Consider the following 21,222-nt stretch of genomic DNA (forward strand, 5'->3'; position numbering starts at 1 on the left):
ATTACTCTTATGAGCTCCGCCCTGAAACAAGACTAATGACAGTACCCAGTGAGCTTTGCAGGTGTTCATTTTCACATATACATTTTGGTCATTTAGCAGACGCTCATATCCAGAGTGACAGTGCATTCAACTAAGGTAGATAAACAACAACATATCACAGTCATAGCAAGTTGTCACGTTCGTTTAATGACGGGTCAGACCAAGGCGCAGCGTGATATACGTACATGTTTATTTACTGATAAACACCACGACAAAACAACAAAGGAAACAAAACGTGACGTCCAAGGTAGCATGCATGCATACATACCTTACACGAAACAAGATCCCACAACCCACTAGTGCCAATAGGCTGCCTAAGTATGATCCCCAATCAGAGACAACGAGCTACAGCTGCCTCTGATTGGGAACCACACCAGCCAACATAGATCTACACATAATAGATCGAAACATAGAAAACACACAACAAAGAATATACACACCCTGACTCAACATTTAAGCGTCCCCTGAGTCAGGGCGTGACACAAGTAAGACGTTTCCGTAACCGTTACTGAGAATGTTGTTGCTGTTTGGACGGCTACTTGCAAATTATTATTATTTTAAAATACAAAATACATGTACAGTATAATATGTGTATATTATCAATATTACCACACTACACTTTTAGCAAAGTGCAGAAATGCTATCATGCCAATAAATATGTGGCCATATCTCTTTCAAGCTCACAGATCTGGTGCTGTAGCACTGGAACACATTGAGAAAAAAAGTGTCAAACATAACGTAGCAGCGCAGCAGAGTAAACGGCCAAGTAGAATACTATCTATGGTGGTGAAACGGACAGCACTCTCCAAGTAGCATACTATCTATGGTGGTGAAACGGACAGCACTCTCCAAGTAGCATACTATCTATGGTGGTGAAACGGACAGCACTCTCCAAGTAGCATACTATCTATGGTGGTGAAACGGACAGCACTCTCCAAGTAGCATACTATCTATGGTGGTGAAACGGACAGCACTCTCCAAGTAGCATACTATCTATGGTGGTGAAATGGACAGCACTCTCCAAGGTGCTTATTAATTCAAAGCATTTTAGACGTCACTGCAGTATGCCAACATACTTGAGTATAGCTGCAGGGCTTACACAAGTCCGAATTTCGTATAGGCTAATTTTCTAGACATCCATCTACAGCTACATGTTTAGACGTCACTGCAGAACACCCGCCATATGCATATGCACACATTTTCAGCTGTGGGGTTTACAAGACCCTAATTTCATATAATTTTCGAGACATCAATGTAGCAGTAGAACAAATATCACAATATCGGAATATAACTACAAATAAAATAAATCAACGTAGGCTACAGCAGAACACATATATGAGAATATAGGCTTTAGGTCTCCTGCCTATGTGATACTATGAAGCACATATTAAAATTAACTTCACAGTACAGAACATGTTTGTAAAGGAAAAACATGTTCCTACCACTGACTCTCCTCATGCCAAGTCCATTTAACTCCTGACAGTCAATTTCTTGCTCAAAGCCATGAGCGGGCCTTTGGCTGTAACATTTAGCCTCCTTCTAAGGCTGCTCGATAGCATCTGGCTGTAGTGTCTATTTTTTTTTCTCGTTTTGAGCGTTAACTATAACCTGGTTTCCTCTTTAGCCTTAGACTTACAATACTTGCTGCCACCAAATGCACCTTATTTCGGCCATGTTCCAAAAACTTTTTTCGGAGGGGTCTTTGTTGTTTTTTTACGTCGGAGGCAGAGAATATAACTGTACATTCCACCCACTCTTTTGCTAGTTTAATCCCTCCAGTTGTTTCTAGACCCAAGCTCCCTAACTTTTTGCATGTTGTACAGCCCAGCTTTTAATTCTGTACGACAAGCCTGGGGTTATATGTTTGCTTGTTCTTGAACTGCAAATTGCACTTGCTCCGAGCACTTCGTCAGTGGATCCACTGTCGATTGCATTTTCTTATACATTTTTTATTTGGCTTTCCCACGTTTCAAAGTCAGTAGGGAGACGACTAGCCTAGGCTACGTGACGTGATTACGTAGGGACCGCTTCACTAGTTGACCACCACTACCAAGACCTGTGTCAAGATCAGTTACTTACCCCACCGGCCCTCCCCATAACCATCTATGTACAAATAAGAGAGCAGGTCTGTAATCAGTGTGGCAGGATAGGATGATTACACAAAAGAATCACCGCGCTTTAACGTGATGGTCTTTATGGGGGGCGGGAGTAATAACGAGGAGGAAACTTGATTTAATGCTGATCACTTTTATCAGAACGTTTACACTGCGATCAATGAAACAATTAATAAATCATGCCGCGAGAGGTACCGGATCCGTTCAAATAGATGCCAGAACGAACAAAGTCAAATCTGAGAGGTGCCGGATCCTGTTCTGGCAGGATCCGGTTCAAATTAAGCACTGCCTTCAAGTTGTTGTATATATTTACTTTATTTTTACTGCAACTTTAGGCATAGTGCAGAAATGTATTCTTGCCAATCTCCATTATGTCCCCTGAACATGATGGCACAGCAGTCACTTCAGGTAGCATACAGCAGCATACTGTCCATTAACACTTTAATTTAGCTGTACAAATACAGTAACAGTAGTTGTAGATTCACTGTATTTTCACCGCAACTAGATAAATACTTCCAGCTGACTTCTTGGATGGAGCTCCTGTGGGTCGCTCTGGATGGGAGTGTCTGCTAGATGACTGAATGTAATGTAAATGTTGAGTTGCTTCACTGTAGGTAGCTTGTTTGCTTAAAAAAAACGTCCTTGGAGACTTCCATGGAACAAACCGGGAAATAGACAAAACCTGCAGGGGATCATGAATGTTTAAATTGTCAATTAATGTCAATTCTGACTTTCAAAGTAAAATATTCTAAATGACATTTGACACCTGGACTTTCACATGTGCTCAAATGTTGTCACATGTAGTTTCATGTAATCACATGTTAAAATTTTGCATCCTCATGTTGTCACATTTAGTTCACATAAGTTTCACAGGAGATCATGTTCTCACGTGCTCACATGTTGTCATGTGTAGTTTTACTTTATCACATGTCACTTCACATGTTGTCATGTTGCTTCACATGTTGTCACATGTTATCACATTAACTTCACATTAAATCACGTGATCACATTTGAAATTAATGTATTTTTTTCCGTAAGGGTGGTGTGCAGGTGGGCTCTCTCGCTCGCTCTCCCTCGCTCTCTACGGTAGGTTATGGATGGAGAGGGAATCAATTCTGCCGGCCCTAGTCTAATAGCATGACATCTGAATTAATGCCTCGCCTGATATGGAATATGTACAACTATCTGTCAAACAGATGAATAGGCTGCAGTCCATTAGAAATAACATGAGGAGCATTTTAATAATCGGGTCACAAAAAAATAAGGATATCAGGATGTGTCCCAAATGGCACCTCATTCCCTATATAGTGCAGTACTTTTGACCAGAGCTCTATGCACTATAAATCCCCCTAGAGTCGATTGACACACCGGTGCGTTAATCTAAGTAACATAATTTTAAAAAATCCCCATCAAAATCCATCAGTTTAAGCTAGAGATATCTGTTTTTTTGCATTGGATGCGTCTCAATCAAATCAAATGTATTTATAAAGCCCTTTTTACATCAGCAGATGTCACAAAGTGCTATACAGAAACCCAGCCTAAAACCCCAAACAGCAAACAATGCAGATGTAGAAGCACGGTGGCAAGGAAAAACTCCCTAGAAAGGCAGAAACCTAGGAAGAACAGGTCAGCACCTCATGAGTAAATGTCAGTTGGCTTTTCATAGCCGAGCATTCAGAGGTCGAGACAGCAGGTGCGTTAGAGATAGGGAGAGCGAGTCGAAAAAAGCAGGTCTGGGACAAGGTAGCACGTCCGGTGAACAGGTCAGGGTTCCATAGCCGCAGGCAGAACAGTTGAAACTGGAGCAAACTGGAGCAGCACCAGGTGGACTGGGGACAGTAGGAGTCATCAGGCCAGGTAGTCCTGAGGCATGGTCCTAGGGCTCAGGTCCTCCAAGAGAGAGAGAGATGGGAGAATTAGAGGGAGCATACTTAAGTTCACACAGGACACCAGATAAGACAGGAGAATTTCACCAGATAGGACAGACTGACCCTTGACCCCCGGAACATAGACTATTGCAGCATAGATACTGGAGGCTGAGACGGGGGGTCGGGGGACACTGTGGCCCTGTCCGACGATACCCCCGGACAGGGCCAACCAGGCAGAATATAACCCCACCCACTTTGCCAAAGCACAGCCCCCACACCACTAGAGGGTTATCAACAGACCACCAACTTACTACCCCGAGACAAGGCTGAGTATAGCCCACGAAGATCTCCTCCACCTCACTAGCCTGAGGGGGCGCAAAACCGGACAGGAAGATCACGTCAGTGACTCAACCCACTCAAGTCGAGTATAGCGAAAAAAGCCTCGCACGACGTGACGCACCCCTCCTAGGGACGGCATGGAAGAGCACTAGTAAGTGCTCTTCCATAATAGGGTCAGAGGCAGAGAATCCCAGTGGAGAGAGGGGAGCCGGCCAGGCAGAGACAGCAAGGACGGTTCGTCACTCTAGTGCCTTCACCTTTGCACCCCTGGGCCAGACTACACTCAATCATAAGACCTACTGACGAGAAGAGTCTTCAGTAAAGACTTAAAGGTTGAGACCGAGTCTGCGTCTCTCACATCGATAGGCAGACCATTCCATAAAAATTGAGCTCTATAGAAGAAAGCCATGCCTCCAGCTGTTTGCTTAGAAATTCTAGGGACAATAAGGAGGCCTGCGTCTTGTGACCATAGCGTATGTGTAGGTTGGTGCGGCAGGACCAAATCGGAGAGATAGGTACGAGCAAGTCCATGTAATGCTTTGTAGGTTAGCAGTAAAACCTTGAAATCATCCCTAGCCTTAACAGGACTAGCACTCTATCCACTGCATCCACCTATGTTGCACTTTTGTATCTGCGATGAAAGGTGACAGAGCTAGAAGTCGGTACCGTCGATGTGCCAAGTTCTGTTTGTAGCGTCCGAACCGTTTGGGCTACAAACTAATGTGACCCCGCTTTCGAAAGGGGAGCCTCTCCCGAACACGATGTTGTTCTCCTTTTTGATCTATGACCCCCACAAGTGTCACGGGACTCGTCTGAATGTAACCGGTACCTGTTTATAAAAATTAATGGAAGTATGAAGGTAGTTTTGTGCCTACCGAAAAAAGGGGTTAAATACATGTATGTGTAAAAAAAAAAATACTAATATTTCCTGAGCTTTCTTATATCTCCTAGATAAAGCACAAACACCTCAAAACCTTGTTTCTTATGATTAATTTTTTGATTGTCTTTTTTGCCATTTATGAATGTGCTATTCAATGCATATCTCTGGCTATAGTAGTAAAGGCCAAATTCAAAAATGTATCAAATCAGTAGGGCCTGCTCCCCTCCTTCTCCCAACAGTAGGGCCTGCTCCCCTCCTTCTCCCAACAGTAGGGCCTGCTCCCCTCCTTCTCCCAACAGTAGGGCCTGCTCCCCTCCTTCTCCCAACAGTAGGGCCTGCTCCGCTCTTTCTTCCAACAGTAGGGCCTGCTCCGCTCTTTCTTCCAACAGTTGAAAGTGCATTACCCAGCTGATAATCCCCCCGCCAATGGCCTTGAAACTGAACCTAAACTATACCGAAAGTATACTGAACAAAAATATAAACGCAACATGCAACAATTTCAACGATTTTACTGAGTTACAGTTCATATAAGGATGAATGAATGAATTAGGCCCTAATCTATGGATTTCACATGACTGGGCAGGGGCGCAGCCATGGGTGGGCCTGCGAGGGCATAGGCCCACCCACTGGGCAGCCAGGCCCAGCCAATCAGAATGAGTTTTTCCCCATAAACGGGCTTTATTACAGACAGAAATACTCATCAGTTTCATCAGCTGCCCGGTGGCTGGTCTCAGACGATCCCGCAGGTGAAGAAGCCGGATGTGGAGGTCCTCGGCTGGCGGGGTTACATGTGGTCTGCAGTTGTGAGGCCGGTTGGACGTACTACCAATTTCTATAAAACAACGTTGGAGGTGGCATATGGTAGAGAAATGAATATTCAATTATCTGGCAACAGTTCTGGTGGACATTCCTGCAGTCAGCATGCCAATTGCATGCTCCCTCAAAACTTGAGACATCTGTGGCATTGTGTTGTGTGACAAAACTGCACATTTTAGAGTGGCCTTTTATTGTCCCGAGCACAAGGTGCACCCGTGTAATGATCATGCTGTTTAATCAGCTTCTTGATATGCCACACCTGTCAAGTGGATGGATCATCTTTGCAAAGTAGAAATGCTCACTAACAGGGATGTAAACAAATTGTGCACAACACTTTAGAGAAATAAGCTTTTTGTGCTTATGGAACATATCTGGGATCTTTTATTTCAGCTCCTAAAACATGGGACCAACACATTACTTGTTGCGTTTATATTTTTGTTCAGTATAATTTCACACACATAAAAATAGATCAACTATGCCTAAATTAAGTAAAGTATGATGGGGAGAATGACTGATGAGCGAGGGGAAGCGAAAGAAGCATAATTATGTAATCACCGATTGTGAATGAAGAACCGGGAGGGCCATTCTATTGTGTTGATCAATTCTAATTATAAAAATTAATCTTAAAAACGGTATGTACCCTATATCAGTTCACCAAATCAAAGCAGTCTTATCAGTCTACTCTAGCCTACTTGGAATAGGCTACACAGCGAGAGCGTGCGTAATGGTACATGCTGAACGGCTTTCAATCTCTGGGAAAATATCCACATCCGGCGGTAGGCGCGAGTGTCGGAGAATGTTGTGATGAGGCTTGTGGAACCTTACGTTGGCAAGGGGAGAAATGTCACCATGGACAATTTCTTCACTTCACTGTCATTGGCGAACAAGTTACTTGCAAAGAAGTCTAGCTGGCACCATGAACAGGAGCTCCCTCTCTCTGCGCAAAGTAAGGCACCTTCACAGCCATTGTACTTCACAACGGTGCTGAAGAATGAGAAGACAACAGGACACAATCAAGAGAAAACCGGATACTATTACACACTACAAAGAAAAAAGGTATGTCAAAGTGTGTCAAGCAAGTGAAAGTTACGAAAATTGTGTCAACTGTTAGGAAAAGGGATAACAGTTCAATGAAAAACGCATACAAGTATGAGCTGACAATAATTTACTATTTTTGACTGTTGTTTTATCGACACTTATATTAATTATAATGCCATTATTGATTTTGTACCAAGTTTCACTATTAATCAAGGCCAATTGGGCTTATAATTATGTTAGGCTACTGATGTTTTCATAATGTGACCATGTGTCTTTTGACCGTGCTTCTCCGTGGTTGGGGTATTTTTTCTTTTCTTTTTTCTTTATAAAAATAAAATGTTACCATGTTCCAACTCATATGCTTTCTGTTTCATGGTTGTAATAAAGGAACTTCATGAATAAAATTGATTGAACACTTCAATTTTGGCGTTTTTTTTAGTTTTCTGTTTTTACATATAGCCTACAGTAACTAATGAAAATGCTATTGTGTTATTTGAAAGAAAATACAAATCGTATTCGAATGTTACCCATGGCCTTCATAAACACGGTTCTAGTGTTAAGAAATAAATGGGAAAGGGTTCCATTTAGGAGGTAACCTCAGGTTCCTCTCTAACATTGTTCAGGGCTCTAGTCAGCTGAACGGGTTAGAGACTGTGCTTTTAAAAGGTGATTATGGCTACACAGGAGAATGTAAAGGACACAGGTGTATTGTGGTTTATTGTGGTTTGAAAGCCCCAATGCAACTTGGAAATTCACTTAAAAGTACCTAGCCCAAAGAGAAAGAGAATGAGATGTGTTAACACATTTCCGCCCTCAAGGACTAGCTCTGTTTGAGAAAGTAAGTGCTACTCTGGTTCCGGAATGCATTTGCAGGTACTGCTGGAGGTCGCTGAACATATTAATGCTATCGATCAGACACAGTGTACTTATATTGGGAATTATTTTCATGAAATGCAAGGTCTAATTTATGAATTATGTTTAAAGTCCTTCAGTCCTTCAATATCCTTTGGGTAAAAATGGTTTGAGCCAATAAAAACTAAGAACTCTCTCTCTCTCTCTCTCTCTCTCTCTCTCTCTCTCTCTCTCTCTCTCTCTCTCTCTCTCTCTCTCTCTCTCTCTCTCTCTCACTCTCTCACACACACACACACACACACACACACACACACACACACACACACACACACACACACACACACACACACACACACACACACACACACACACACACACACACACACACACACACACACAGCTGGCATTCTATTATTTTACTTGGGGTTTCAGCACCAGTTTCGATGGACAGCTCCTATTCTCCTCCAAGTCACATACAAGTTGAGACTCTGCACTAGGCTGCGTTAACAATGGCAATTCTGATCTTTTTCCTACTAATTGGTCTTTTACCAATCACATACAAGTAGTTTCAGCACCACTCTTGGTAGACAACTACCATCCTACTCCAAGGCACGCATTCCGTTTCTGCCAAACTACAAGGAACGTAACATCTTCACTTCACAAAGCGACAGTCAAAAGGTAAAGGTAGGCCATAGGAAGTACCCTTGCTGTGCAAACGACCAGTACAGCAATGCAATCATAATCAGTATATGCATAAGGAAGATGCTTGATGATACGACTGTGGAACCAATACAGTAGGTCTATGTTCAGAGATTATATGGTTTATTATTATATTATACTAGAGAGAGGGAAAGAGAGCGGGAGAGAGGGATAGTTTTAGTTTTTATTAGATCAAAACTTTTTTTACCGAAAGTATCTTGAAGGACTGAAGGACTATAATAATTTATAATCTAAGTACATTGTGTCTGATCAATGGGATGAATATGTTTAGCGACCTCCTACGGTACCTGTAATGCATTCCGGAATCAGAGTAGCACTTAATTAAACTAAATAGAGCTAGTCCTTGACGTCCGAAGTTCGTTAACACACTACATTCCACCTTGCTCTTTGGTCTAGGTACTTTTAAGTGAATTTCCAAGTTTCATTGGGGCCTTCAAACCACAATAAACCTCTATTTTTCTGTGTCCTTTACATCCTTCTATGTAGCCATAACCATCTTTTAAAAGCACAGTCTCTAACCCGTCCGGCTGACTAAAGCCCTGAACAATGACCCTATTCCCTTTAAAGTACACAACCTTTTAGTGTGTGTGTCTGTGTGAATGCTCATAGAAAATTTTTGAATTTTATATTCTGAAAGGGTGGTCACATTTGTATACAGTGCAAAGCAAGTGGGCTGACATTCACATTGGATAGTGTGCAGCTCCATGTGCCATTGTAAAAGGTTCATTTTGGAAGGTTAGGGCTATTCTATAAAACACATTGTATTCTGGAGAATTTGAAGGACACAAAATAATACAGGTTTATGGTGGTTTGAAAGGCAATAGCAAGTACCCTTGCCGCGCAAACAACTGCAGCATAAGAAATGCAATCATATGAGCATATGCATAATGAAGATGCATGATGATAATGAAACGACCCTGGAACCAAAACAGTAGGCCTATGTTCTAATATTATACGGTATATTATTATATTATACTATATATGTTTGTTGCTAGCACAGCTCATAGAACAATTTAGAATTTTCTTTTCTGAAAGGGTGATCCCATTTGCTCATCAAGTGGGTTGACATTCACATTGGATAGTATGCAGCTCCATCTGCCATTGTAAAAGGTTCATTTAGGAAGGTTAGGCCTATTCTATAAAATGCATTGTATTCTGAATCAGGCACAAGTAAACATAACACAAGTGCAGAAGGGTAAGTGAACAACCTTGGGAAATATTTTCTCTTCTGGCTTGAAAACCTTGGTTTGAACGACAATACAAATCCATCAGTCAGTCATTCCAAGGTAAATAACATTGTGATTTAGAATATCCCTGCATTGTTTGCTTGTTTCACAATTGTTCATTTCTTATTATTCAACTTTTTGCACAGACAAATGACTCACCAGCATTTAATTGGAACTGGAGTGTGTTTCTATTTGACAATTAGTGCATTCACACACACACACACACACACACACACACACACACACACACACACACACCCCTCCGGGCAAGGTTGGCTCATACAAACTAGTAAACGACTAATGCTCGTTCTTTCATCTCATTATGTTGAGATACGTGCAGTGGGTAGGGTGTGTGTGTGTGTGTGTATGTGTGTGTGTGTGTGTGTGTGTGTGTGTATGGCTGTGCCAGTGCATCATAGTGGGTGGGTGTTAGCCTACACTGAATGCCACGTTCAGATTCAGTTTTTTACTTTAAACACATACAGGTTGGAAACACAACCCAGCTGAGGTTATATATTGTATATTTCCTGTTTGTATTGGTTTCATTAGATGAATTAGCCTGAAATACAGCTAAAGTGTTAGCCTCATCTCATCCCACTGCTTATAATGATATTTTTCCACTATTAAAGTAAACGTCAGACAGTATTAACATACTCATTTATACAAAACCTCAGCTGTCCCTGCTACACTCACCCCTCCTCTTCCCCCCTCCACCCCCTACCCTCTCCCCCCGTGCACCCATCCACCTCTCTCAATAAGGGTTATCTCAACAATTATGAAAAATGACTCCGGAAAAAAATATGATGTGACACATTATCTCAATATTAAGAGAGTTTGAGTGAACAATACGTTTGGGTTTTAAGGCTTATTAATCAAGGTATGAGAGGGTAAAGAGCTGCCAGTTAAATGTCACTGTCAATCTTACTGAAACTCACTTTTCCCTCTCCCTGCCAAAGAGACGTCACCTCAACCCGATGGTGGTACTTATAGACGTACAGTGTTTTGTCTTCTCCTCTTTGGACCGGTCGCCTTCTATGTGTTCGCCAATGGCGGTCAGTCTAGGCAACTCATAGGAATAAGTCCATTGGTAACTTACTGTATAGAGAGTGATTGGAAGAGCAAAGCTTTAGAGATGGCCTTTCAGAAATCTCATGAGACCACATAGAACATCATAGAATCTCAAGGGTGACTCCCAAAAGACAGCCCTATTGGCCCTGGTCAAAAGTATTGCACTATATAGCGAATAAGGTGCCATTTGAGATGCAATCCAAGACAACCAAAACCAAGTTTGTCTGCATGAACTATGATCCATCAGACAAAATATGTCCTTCAACAGCACTATTCAACTAGTTATTCATTTAACGTCATTCATTCATAACATCTACAGCAGGGTTCTTCAATTCTGGTCCTGGAGGGCCGAAACACCTCTGTTTTTCATCCTCTCCTTCTAATCAGGGGCTAATTCAGACCTGGGACACCAGGTGAGTGCAATTAACTACCAGGTAGAAATAAAAAACAGAAGTGTTTCGGCCCTCCAGGACTGGAATTGAAGAACCCTGATCTACAGGTACTGTAAGCCTAAGTGTTAGGGCTTGGTATACAGCAGGGTTCTTCAATTCCGGTCCTGGAGGGCCGAAACACTTCTGTTTTTTATTTCTACCTGGTAGTTAATTGCACTCACCTGGTGTCCCAGGTCTGAATTAGCCCCTGATTAGAAGGAGAGGATGAAAAACAGAGGTGTTTCGGCCCTCCAGGACCGGAATTGAAGAACCCTGGTATACAGTATAAGTAGGGAAATTGTTATGACATAAAGGATGAGTTTCTAATGTTATACAAATCTGGCAAAGCCCTTTAAGTCGGTTCCGGTCATGAGCCTGGACGTCCGGCCGTTGGGGTCGGGCTTCATCACCCGGCGCACTGTCCCCGTGCGTGTCCGGGTGGCGGGGGGGGCTATTGGAGGATATCCAGTTTTTCATTGTAGACTCTCAGAAGTGTCCCCTCATCCTCGGGCACCCCTGGCTGGTCGCCCACAAACCCCGGATAGACTGGTCCATGGGGCGGCTCGTCCTGGAGGGAGGCTCCGCCCCCGTCCTGTTCCAGTCTCCACCAACCACTCATCAGCCCAAACCACCGTCCCAGACCACCTACCAGTCCTCACCTCTTCCCCAGGTCCCACACTCCGAACTGCCTACCGCCCTAGTGGCGGCTACAGATTCCGTCACCGGCCCAGACCTGGCAGGCATTCCCCGGGAGTATTGGGATCTGGGGGAGGTGTTTAGTAAGAGGCGTGCCAAGGGCCTACCTCTTCACAGGCCATACGACTGCGCTATTGATCTACTGCCATCACTTCCCTGTGTTCCCTTGCTCAGTTTTCTCTGCTAGTTTCTCTATGTCCAGCAGTACTACTCAGTGTCTGTTCGGAGATCTATGTACAGGTACTTGAGAAGTGTTGTCCCCGTTTCGTTATTTGTTTCAGTCTTAAGTAGTATTTTATATTTTGTCTGTCTGAGGGTTTTTGGAGACTTATTTGCTCCGCATTCTTTTATCGTGATAAGTCCGTTATTTTGTATTTTGGCTTCGGGACCACCAGTAAAGATCCTTGTTTCACCATCTCTGCCTACTGCCTACTGTATATCCTGCACCGCACCTGGGTCACACCTCACCCCAACCCTTACAGTGAATACAAGGACCATTAAGAACACAGGCCTGATTCAGTTAGAAAGGATCAACCTGACCAGCCGGTGGAAAATATTTAGTACACTAAAAAAACTTCTGGGTTAAAAACAACGAATTTGGGTAAATATTGGACAGAACACAAGTTGGGTTATTTTGGCCCAGCCAGTTGGGTCACTCAGTTTGGTTGTTGGGTTATTGATGATGAGTTATTGAGCTATGACCCACCAGGAATGTGTCTGGGTCTTTGTGGGCTCAACTGAGGGAAATGTGTTCCACTATCTTCCACATTCTATGGTAGAACGAAATCCATTATTCTGAGTTATAACAGTGAAGAAGAAGGGTTTTAATTTCTCACCCTCATTGTGTCATGAATAAAGGATGAGGTGTGTTTGAATGAATCGCTCCCCTTGTCTCGATGTGTGTCCTTTCTAAAGTTCTCTAAATGGCAGACAGGGCAGTACATTTCCTTCTACAAGCCAGGTGCTGTTAATTTGATCAAGGGAAGAAAGTTATCTCACATTAGCCAATGGCTGTGTCCTTCTGGCCAATGGCTGTGTCCTTCTGCAGGAAGTTATCTCACATTAACCAATTGCACCCAGTGTCCTCTTGCAGGAGAGACCTACTGGCCGGGCCCACTGAATTGCTGTGAGAGGTTTGGAGAAGGCTGAATCATCATCAAATAAAGAAAAATAAGCTTTACACAATATCCTCCTAACACGAAAAGCTAATACAATATGGATAAAGGACTACATGCCCCCTAGTCGATAGGTATGTTGAATAATTGATAATTCCATATAATCAAGCGATTTACTGTCTCCGTAATATACATGCCCTACTGTGCATTAGGGTTAGGGTTAATCTGTTTTGTACATTCATGTGTGGGAGATAAGGACTGAACTTCACAGTACTAATTGAATTGGTCACTGTCAGTTAGTAATTAACAGCTCAGGGGGCAAACTAGTCAAATGAGCCCCAGAGTTCTTATGCTGCATTCGTAACCAAGTGGGAGGTGGGAATTTCCCATTTGTGAAGTCATAATTACCAGTTGGATGCATTCATTTGCTTTGATCTTGTTGAGAAATGCCGATTGGATAATGGCCAACAAGCTGCGTAAACCATAAACTAAAAGTAAAGCTATCGTGCTTGTAAACAAATTATAGTGTTCAAAAACCATGTTAATAGATTGCTTTTTATAAATAATGTTTTGTTGTTGCATTTAACTGCCGAAAATGCTGTTATCAAGGTCATTTCCTTAGTAGGTGACGTCAGTGGTCAGCATGTGGGAGAAGCGTGGGAGAAGTGGGAGCTCAGGATGATACACGAGTTTCCCACTAGTAATTACCAGTTGAAGGGCCATTCAAGTGGATTTTTCCCAGTCGTTTGTGATAAATTCCCACTTCCCACTTGGCTACGAATGCAGCATTAGAAAGCAGGAAGTGGTTGAGAGGATGCATTCCAAATGGCACCCTATTTCCTATATAGGCCCTGGGCCCTGGTCAAAAGTAGTGCACTACATAGGGAATACTAATAAGGTACCATTTGGGACACAACCGTGGGTCTCCGAGCTACTGAAAAGGCTCATGGGAAAGCTGGGGGGTGTAGCCAATATTACAGTAGCATGCCCTTAATCACTCGGACATCTAACGACAAAGTCAAAGCTGCGGACGGAGTGAAAGGCGACTTGTTTCAAAGGGAGGTGCGGGCAAAGATAAGATAATAATTAATAGTTAATTTCTGGAGGAAATGAATCAGTTTTTTTTGTGTGCAAATCATACCCTGCTATTACGGCGCATTGTGCGAGTGAAGGGACACTCCTATCTTCAATCCCTAGATACCTGCAGGTCAAAACAGAGGAGAACATTTCAATTTCACCGACCGATGGCGGATTGTGTGAGGGACAATAATACAAAAGGGTTATTTGTGCCCACACTGAAGTTCTGTTTCCTACAAACTGCAAGCTCAATTTCACTGCTGCGAATTTAACACCCCTGAACCCTGTATCTTCATGTGCGTTTAGTTTAGTTTTAATACAGTTCAAACTAAACAGCATCGTGCAACAATGAAGCTAGCAGGCAACAATTGGTGTACTGCTATTTGATATTGAGCAATTAATGTCAGATCATGCAGTGCCATTTAAAAGGCTCACGGTTCGTCCGAGGAATATAAAGGAGCTGACATTTTGAAAGGCCCCTGGTTCCCTGCCACAAAATCTTTCAGCAATTATTCAAATTAATGCTTAACACTGATGACTTCGCCTTTGGATATGGAAACAGAAAATCAAAATTAACAACATGGGAGAACAGTATGAAATGATACACTAGGGAAGTTTTTTTTTTTTTTGGGCTCCATTGTACCGTTGTAGGAATCCTTTTCTCTGCCACATCACGTGTGTAACAAAATGTCAAAATGCCACTGTGTGGCTTCTCTGTTTGACATCACTGTACCAGGGATAATGCATGTTTGAAAGATTTGCCCCCGTGTGATTGCTCAGGCATAAAGCATTTAATCCCCATGTTAGTGTGTAGAATGATAGGAGTTGTAGGATCTCTATGGATGACACAGTTTACAAAGGCAGGGAAAAGGGGGTACTGTCAGAAGAGCCATCTCTATGTATAACACTGGATAGGTAGGTGATTGTATAACCTGTCCTTGAGGCAGGGGAAGAGAACTCGTTGGTATATATTACAGTAAGAGATGAATGGCTGGCAGACAGTTGGGGATAGTACAACGGCACTTCATTTGCACCCATTCAGAAAAGCTGATCTAACCAAGTGGATATTCATCAAATCCATCATAATGTATGTGGGTCGTTCCACGAAATGAGTGCCTTTGATATTTTAAGTGGAAATTGTGCACCAATATTGAATGATAAAACCTGTTATATTAAATTAAGTGCTCTTTAATATACAGTAGACCACATGGAGAATTCAATAAACCTGATTTGTTATATGCATAAAGGCTTGCTAAAGTGCCACATTTCAGCATTTTGACATGTCCCTCCGTCAACCCTGTGTCACTTCCAGGAAGATTTAAACCCACTTAATACCAACATTTCTCCAGGTTTCACCATCATTGTAAAGCCCTAATTATTTTGTTGCTTTGACAAAGTCATTTCTGAAAATCATTATTTATTTCATGTGATTAGTGATTTATTAAGGCTGTCCTTCATTTTAAGGTAAACCCTGTTACGTGAACTGAACTCTCGTTTTAATATGTTGAAACTATTAATTTTAAAATATTTTTTGCAAAAGAAACATTGAACATCTAATAGTCAGATCATAGAATAAAAGCATGTGAGCTGGTTCTACTCTTTTTAGCAATTTTCTGATGTTTTGTGGTGGGAAACTGAGCGGGTCACAAAGGGATTTATGGCTGATTTAAGAAGAAATCATCAAGCCTGTTACGATCAACCCTGTTACTTTATTTGTCACTTAATAGGCACTTACTATAGTCATTTGTGTCACGCCCTGACTCTGGGGACTCGTATTTGTTGAGTCATGGTGTGTATTTTCTGTGTGGTATGTTCTATGTTGTATTTTCTAGGTTTAGATCTAGATCGTCTAGATCTATGATGGCCGGTGTGGTTCCCAATCAGAGGCAGCTGTCGCTCGTTGTCTCTGATTGGGGACCATACTTAGGTAGCCTATTGGCACTAGTGGGTTGTGGGATCTTGTTCCGTGTAGGTATGTTTTGTGTTCTACCTTGGACTTCACGTTTCGTTCGTTTGTTTATTGTTTTGTCGGTTGTTTATTCATTAAAATAAACATGTACGCATATCACGCTGCGCCTTGGTCCGTCTCGTCCTTCAACGAACGAGACAGAAGATCCCACAAAACGAGGACCAAGCAGCGTGCCCAGGAGGAGCGAATAGCCATGTCCCAGGTGGGCAAATTGTGGTCATGGGAAGAGATATTCACGGGGAAAGGGCCATGGGCGAAGATAGATACCCAGGCACGAGAGGAGCAACGGCAACGCAGAGGACGCCGGTCGAGGAGGAAGCCCGAGAGACAGCCCCAATAACATTTTTTTTGGGGGGGGCTAAAGGGGTGATCGGGGAGCGAGAGAGAAGAGCCCCGACCACAGCACCCGGTCGGTTTTCAGATTGGGTCCCTACGACCATGGGAAGAGGAGTAGGAACAGTATTATACTGAGGAGTCGGAGGATGACGACGACGACGAGGTTCTGTTCCCTAACTCGTGGGGGCTCCCGGAGGAGTCCTCACAGGAAGAGGAGTGCCAACGACGGAGACCCGAGAGGCAACCCCAAGAACATTTTTTCTTGGGGGGGGGGGGCACATGGTGTGGACGACGAGGCAGCAGGAGGCCGTTAAAGGGCGGGTCTGCAGGTTAGGAGAGGAGGCCACCATGTTACGGGGGCTATTGGTTCAGAGGGAACAGGAGTTATTCAGAGGGAGGCGCTACAGGAGGCTATAAGGGAGAAGGAAAGTGTAGAGGCACGGCGAGAGGAGCTGGTTAGGCAGCAGAAGGAGCGGGGGTTAATAAAGGAACCCAGTCCCGCTCCTCGCACCAAGCAAGTGGTGCGTGTCGCCAGTCCGGTCCGGCCCGTTCCTGCTTCCCGCACTAAGCCAGTGGTGTGTGTTCCCAGTACGGCCCGACCCGTTCCTGCCCCTCGCACCAAGCCAGTTGTGCGCGTCGCCAGTCCGGCCCGGCCCGTCCTGTTCCTGCTTCCCGCACTAAGCCAGTGGTGCGTGTTCCCAGTACGGCCCAGCCTGTTCCTGCCCCTCGCACCAAGCCAGTGGTGCGCGTCGCCAGCCCGGCCCGGCCTGTTCCTGCTCCTCGCACCAAGACAGTGGTGCGCGTCGCCAGCCCGGTCCGGCCTCTTCCTGCCTCTCGCACCAAGCCAAAGGTGCGCGTCGCCAGCCCGGTCCGGCCTGTTCCTGCCCCTCGCACCAAGCCAGTGGTGCGCGTCGCCAGCCCGGCCCGGCCTGTTCCTTTACCTCGCACCAAGCCAGTGGTGCGCGTCGCCAGCCCGGCCCGGCCTGTTCCTGCTTCCCGCACCAAGCCAGTGGTGCGTGTTCCCAGTACGGCCCAGCCTGTTCCTGGCCCTCGCACCAAGCCAGTGGTGCGCATCGCCAGCCCGGCCCGGCCTGTTCCTGCCCCTCGCACCAAGCCAGTGGTGCGCGTCGCCAGCCCGGCCCGGCCTGTTCCTGCCCCTCGCACCAAGCCAGTGGTGCGCGTCGCCAGCCCGGCCCGGCCTGTTCCTTTACCTCGCACCAAGCCAGTGGTGCGCGTCGCCAGCCCGGCCCGGCCTGTTCCTGCTTCCCGCACTAAGCCAGTGGTGCGTGTTCCCAGTACGGCCCAGCCTGTTCCTGCCCCTCGCACCAAGCCAGTGGTGCGCATCGCTAGCCCGGCTCGGCCTGTTCCTGCCCCTCGCACCAAGCCAGTGGTGCGCGTCGCCAGCCCGGTCCGGCCTGTTCCTGCCCCTCGCACCAAGACAGTGGTGCGCGTCGCCAGCACGGCCCGGCCTGTTCCTGCCCCTCGCACCAAGCCAGTGGTGCGCGTCGCCAGCCCGGTCCGACCTGTTCCTGCCCCTCGCACCAAGCCAGTGGTGCGCGTCGCCAGCCCGGCCCGGCCTGTTCCTGCCCCACGCACCAAGCCAGTGGTGCATGTGTCCAGTCCGGCACGGCCCGTGCCTGTTCCACCGGTGCCTGGTCCAGCACCGGTCAGCTGCTCCACTCCGGAGCCAGAGCAGTCCGCTCCACCGGTGCCCAGTTCAGCTCCGGTCAGCTGCTCCACTCCGGAGCCAGAGCAATCCGCTTCACCGGGGTCCAGTCCAGCTCCGGCCAGCGGCTCCACTCCGGAGCCAGAGTAGTCCGCTCCACCGGTGCCCAGTTCAGCTCCGGTCAGCTGCTCCACTCCGGAGCCAGAGCAATCCGCTTCACCGGGGTCCAGTCCAGCTCTGGTCAGCGGCTCCACTCCGGAGCCAGAGCAGTCCGCTCCACCGGTGCCTGATCCAGCTCCGGTCAGCTGCTCCACTCCGGAGCCAGAGCAGTCCACTCCACCGGGGTCCAGTCCAGATCCGGTCAGCGGCTCCACTCCGGAGCCAGAGTAGTCCGCTTCACCGGTGCCCAGTCCAGCTCCGGTCAGCGGCTCCAGTCCAGACCCAGTCGTCAGCCCCTCTCCAGGTTCGGGGTCTCCCACACCAGGGTCCAGACACGGCTTGGTACTTCGTGGGAGGAAGGAGAGGGGAAGCAGCGCGCCGAGGTCCAGACCAGACCAGGGGCGCAACAGGGAGGCGGAGAGTAAGTGGTCGTCACGCCCTGAGCCGGATCCGCCTCCGAGGTGGAATGCCCACCCGGGGGGGGGGGGGGGGGGTACTGTCATGCCCTGACTCTGGGGACTCGTATTTGTTGAGTCAGGGTGTGTATTTTCTGTGTGGTATGTTCTATGTTGTATTTTCTAGGTTTAGATCTAGATCGTCTAGATCTATGTTGGCCGGTGTGGTTCCCAATCAGAGGCAGCTGTCGCTCGTTGTCTCTGATTGGGGACCATACTTAGGTAGCCTATTGGCACTAGTGGGTTGTGGGATCTTGTTCCGTGTAGGTATGTTTTGTGTTCTACCTTGGACTTCACGTTTCGTTTGTTTATTGTTTTGTCGGTTGTTTATTCATTAAAATAAACATGTACGCATATCACGCTGCGCCTTGGTCTGACCCGTCGATGAACGAACGTGACAATTTGAGATGGGAAAACTTGTTTTTTATGAAGTTAAACATGTGTTCTTTACGACAGAATTTAAACATTTGGTGAAATCAAAAAAAATATTTGACCAAGTTACACTTCTCAAAAGGAACTGAATTGGTAAAAAGACCCAGGTGTTCTAACAGACCCACAATGTCGTTACTAAAATATGATTTTGATATATATGGCTGCTTTCATCGCATAATATTATTAATTTAAATTAAAATTTTCAGGTTTAGATTTTATTTTTTGCCAACTGCTAACCCCCATTCGGATAAAGCTGGTAGCATAGCTAACCAGATAGAAATCGGTGGTGGAAGTAGAAGTTGTTTTTATGTGTAATGCAGTTGATTGGTGACGATGACATGATCATGTATTGAGGTTAACATCCATACAAGCATTATTCTTTAATTTCAATGCCAACATGGTGTGAAATACTGTACACATACACTATATTATATACAAAAGTAGGTGGACACCCCTTCAAATGAGTGGATTCTGCTATTTCAGCCAAACCAGTTGCTGACAGGTGTATAAAATCGAGCACACATCCATGCAATCCCAATAGACAAACATTGGCAGTAGAATTGCCTTACTGAAGAGCTCAGTGACTTTCAAGGTGGCACCGTCATAGGATGCCACCTTTCCAACAAGTCAGTTCGTCAAATTTCTGCCCTGCTAGAGCTGCCCCGGTCAACTGTAAGTGCTGTTATTGTGAAGTGGAAACGGCTCAGCCGCGAAGTGGTAGGCCACACAAGCTCACAGAATGGGACTACTGAGTGCTGCAGTGCTTAACGCGTAAAAATCGTCTGTCTTCGGTTGCAACACTCACTACCGAGTTTTAAACTGCCTCTGGAAGCAACGTCAGCACAAGAACTGTTCGTCGGGAGCTTCATGAAATGCGTTTCCATGGTGGAGTAGCCGCACACAAGCCTAAGAACACCATGCGCAATGCCAAGCGCCTGTTGGAGTGGTGTAAAGCTCGCCACCATTGGACTCTGGAGCAGTGGAAACGCGTTCTCTGGAGTGATGAATCATGTGTCACCATCTGGCAGTCTGACAGCTGAATCTGCCAACTTTAAAGTTTGGTGGAGGAGGAATAATGTTTTGGGGCTGTTTTTCATGGTTCGGGCTAGGCCCCAAAGTTCCAGTGAAGGGAAATCTTAACGCTACAGCATACAATGACATTCGAGATGATTCCGTGCTTCCAACTTTGTGGCAACAGTTTGGGGAAGGCCCTTTCCTGTTTCAGCATGACAATGCCCCGTGCACAAAGCGAGGTCCATACAGAAATGGTTTGTCGAGAACGGTGTGGAAGAACTTGACTGCCCTGACCTCAACCCCATCTAACACCTTTGGGATGAATTGGAACACCGACTGCGAGCCAGACCTAATCGCCCAACATCAGTGCCCAACTTCACTAATGCTCTTGTGGGTGAATGGAAGCAAGTCCCGGCAGCAATGTTCCAACATCTAGTGGAAAGCCTTTCCAGAAGAGTGGAGGCTGTTATAGCAGCAAAGGGGGGACCAACTCCATATTAATGCCCATGATTTTAGAGTGAGATGTTCGATGAGCAGGTGTCCACATAAATGTCGACACATTTTGATGGGCGGCAATGAGGAGATTCTGGATCTATCCCCCATCTATTCTGGTAATTCTGTTCTAAGAATGTCTGAGAGCTAAACTCTTCCCCTCTGCCTCCAGTAGCAGTGTGTGGGTAAGATCCCTGGGGAAGACAAGCCCCCCCGCCTATATTACAACCTACACTGTATGTTTTGTGATAATTGCGTTGTTTGCTGTTAATTCATATGCCTTGCGACCGTGATATATAGGCCTAAAGACCGAATGTTACGTTCTCCCCTCGGGTGTAGCTCGTCTGAGGAGGAGACGTAAACGCCTGTGCCTGCGCACACAATGTAAACTAGATGGATGGGGAAGAAATGTGGGGTGTA

The 21,222-nt window shown here is 45.5% G+C and overlaps 1 protein-coding gene across 1 annotated transcript in view; it reads right to left on the bottom strand.

Moving 5' to 3' along the window:
* LOC311100351 (putative nuclease HARBI1) overlaps nt 1–21,222 on the bottom strand; it is a 1,214,110-nt gene that overhangs the window by 843,146 nt on the left and 349,742 nt on the right. The gene's annotated exons all lie outside the window — the stretch shown is intronic.

This window comes from Coregonus lavaretus (genome assembly GCF_964263955.1).
Source record: "Coregonus lavaretus genome assembly, chromosome: 25".
Lineage (NCBI taxonomy): Eukaryota > Metazoa > Chordata > Actinopteri > Salmoniformes > Salmonidae > Coregonus > Coregonus lavaretus.